This window comes from Morone saxatilis, unplaced genomic scaffold, assembly GCF_004916995.1.
Source record: "Morone saxatilis isolate NCDOM2014 unplaced genomic scaffold, NCSU_SB_2.0 Contig19, whole genome shotgun sequence".
NCBI classification, from domain to species: Eukaryota; Metazoa; Chordata; class Actinopteri; family Moronidae; genus Morone; species Morone saxatilis.
This window is the reverse complement of record NW_023339751.1, coordinates 20,896,771-20,899,978: the sequence shown is the minus strand read 5'-3', so window position 1 is coordinate 20,899,978 and position 3,208 is coordinate 20,896,771.

The window sequence follows — 3,208 nt, the reverse complement described above, 5'->3', positions numbered from 1 at the left end:
AAAGGAAGCTGGAAGAAGTTTTTGACTTATAATAAACAAATTTAAACAATTATACAGTAACACCATTATTACAGGTTGGTATAATCCTAATATGTACTGTGTGTTCAGTGCAGAAGTTTATTACATGTTAAGCCAGTGCATCATCAGTAAATCAGGTGCTTATAACATGCAAACTGCGTGCTTACATTGAAGGGAATGCGCACGACTAGTTTGTGAATTAGTGTGTAGTGGTCAGTGTTGTCCAGGCCCCACATCCCTTCTCATACAAGTTTTTAGCATTTAAATTTCTTTAGTTGACCTTGACCAAGATGTTAGGACCATAACCAAATAGTGACCATACTGTAGCTGTAGTAACACGTTGAAGGATAAAACAGTCTTTAAACTGACACAGTTGTGGCACAAACTTTAAAAGAAAAAGGCATTGCACTCAAGATACATTTTTGTAACCAAGTACATTTACTCAAGTGCTGTGCTTAAGTAAAAATGTGTTTTTACTTTCCTGCATTGAGTATGTTTTACTTTTAATACTTAAAGTACATTTCCCTGATTATACTTACATACTTTTACTGAAGCAACATTTGCAATGCTTTTACTTGCAACAAAGCATTTTTACAGCATGGTATTATTACTTTTACTTAGTATCTGAATACTTCCTCTACCACTTCTAAATACATATGAATGTAATATGTACAAGATTTTTTTGAGGGGCAGGAGTGACAACAACTGAGCATTTGAAATATGTTACCTGTCTTGTTATTAGTCAAGAGTAGAGTTAGGAGAAGAAAACCAAACTAGGACAAACATTCAGCACTGTACATGGGGCAGTAAAAACATCAGAAGTGTTGCAACAGCAGTAGTAGAAGATGTATTAGATACAGGAGCTGTTGGAAGACACTCATACTAAAACACACATACACACAAGTTTGGATAGCAAATATTTAAGACTGTCTAAACAGTTCTACTGGCAACCAACTTCCAAAACTACCATGTTTATGCTGTCCATCATTTAAAGTCTCTTTCTCTTCTCTTCAGTTTTGTGTCTCCTGTCGCATCTTTGTTTAGTCTTTAATTTAAAAATGTCAAACTGTTTGTCCCACCAAGACCCAAAAAGGAAGTTCTCTTCCAGAAGCCCTCCACGCTAAATGCCAAAATGCTATTTCCAAATTTTCCACTCAGTACTTTAATGTTTGTTGCAGAGGAAAAAGAAAATATGCTTCATTCAAGTGAGTGAATCAAGTTGAAGTGAAAGTCAACACACAGTGGCATGAGGTTGATTTCAAACAATGGAAACAGTATTATGATTTTACTCACAGAGTCAGACATTCATCTTCCTCGGGTCATATGCAGAGTGTTACAGTATGTACATGTTTTTGGGTTGTTGTTTATTTGCAGTCCCTGTATTTGTGAAGCTTTGTATGTACATTTTGTTATCTGACCTGTGCGTTTGTTCCTTTATGGATTCTCTTCATTTGTGTTGATATTTTTTCCTTTTGCGCTGTGTGCCAAATGTACTGTATTTTAAAAGGATGTGAAGGTGTATTTTAATTTTTGAAACAAATTAAATATCATGATGTCAGAAACAAAATCTGTTTTAGTGTATCATTTCTATTTCAATGTTTATATCTGCCTGTCTAACCCTTCACCAGCTCCTGTTGGTGTTTCAAGGTAAATCATTTGAAATAAACCCAATTTGTCTCATGAATTCAGTAAAAATAAAACAATTTAAGCATAATATGACCTCAACAAGTACTCAACAGAAAGACAGAAATAATATACATGACATTACCATACAACTTAGAAAAATCATTTAAAATTTAGCTGCAGTAGTGATTACTGGGCACTCGTACTTTGTGCACGTTGGGACGTGCTGCGGTTGCTTCATGCACCAGTATCATCTTCTTGTTTACAGTAGGTGGCGCTATGACTGACTGAATATTGGCATGTAGATGTGTTGAGGGCGGGAGTCTTATCAAACATGTGAAGTTTGGTGGAGCTACGACAAAGTACACTGAAGTTATGACGACATCCTGTTTCATGGCGATACGGTGAAATTCGACACCAAGCCATGGACACGCCATTTAATGTACAATCACAGATAGCACTGTTAATCGTGGTCATTAGATTGCACTGACCTAATTTGAAGTTGATTCCATCAATTCCCTAGGAGGAGTTTGCTTAAATACAACGCCTGCAAATCGGCAAAAATGACCACTAAATTTAAAATGGCCGCCTTCCTATTGGGTTTTGGGTATGGGTCCAAGAGGCTTTTTTGTTTGTCTGGTCATGAAACAAGTACATACCAATTTCCATACATATCGGTAATACGTGCCTCAGGAGCTGAGTTTAGTGGGCGCTGTTGAGCCATTAGAGTCTGGCAAGTGCAGGAACCATACAATCTGTATCAGCCACATTTCATGAGTTTTCAAGCATGTTATGGCCTCCAAAAATGTGATCCTTTTGGCAGATAACTCCTTGCATTTCAGTCAGGCTTTGCAGTGCTCGCTGCTCGGGCCCTAATTAGAAAGCACCCAGGATCATTGAGTTCCTCCACCAAGGAAGATCTTTAATCTTTTCCATCTGAAATGTTTGACAAGTTGACAGATGAAGACCATGTTAAATGCCAGAAGCAGTTATCTGCATCTGTCTCTTCTGAAAAATGTGGTGAAACCTGCTCTTAAACACAATGTTGCTGGGAAACTGAACTTGAATTGGTTTAGAGAGAAAATTAACAATAGTTATGACGCAGGGTGGCCTCTGTTTTTGTTTTTACCCTCTTAAAAAGCTGTGTCCTTTATTCCACATCAGTCAGGTGAGCCCAAATATTTTATTACAGCTGTCTACTCCAAAGCTAAGCTGCCAACACAAAACAGACTGATACAGTCATGTTTTACATCTTAATTTCATACCTGCAATCAGCTGCAGCTTACATATAAACCTAGTTTATGGGCTCAGTAAATGATGGCAGTAAATTACCAGCAAACCACTACCAGTAAGACATGCTCATAGTGCACTTTGATTGACCTCTCTTGGACATTTTACATATGCGGTTTTATGTGAAATAAAGGTCTGGTGCAGTAATAAGAGATGATAGAATTTTAGAAATTTAGAATAGAATTTAAAATTCTCCTCCTCACCTATAAAGCTCTTCATGGTCAGGCCCCTTCTTATCTTGAAGAGCTCATAGTACCCTATTACCCCTCTAGAACAC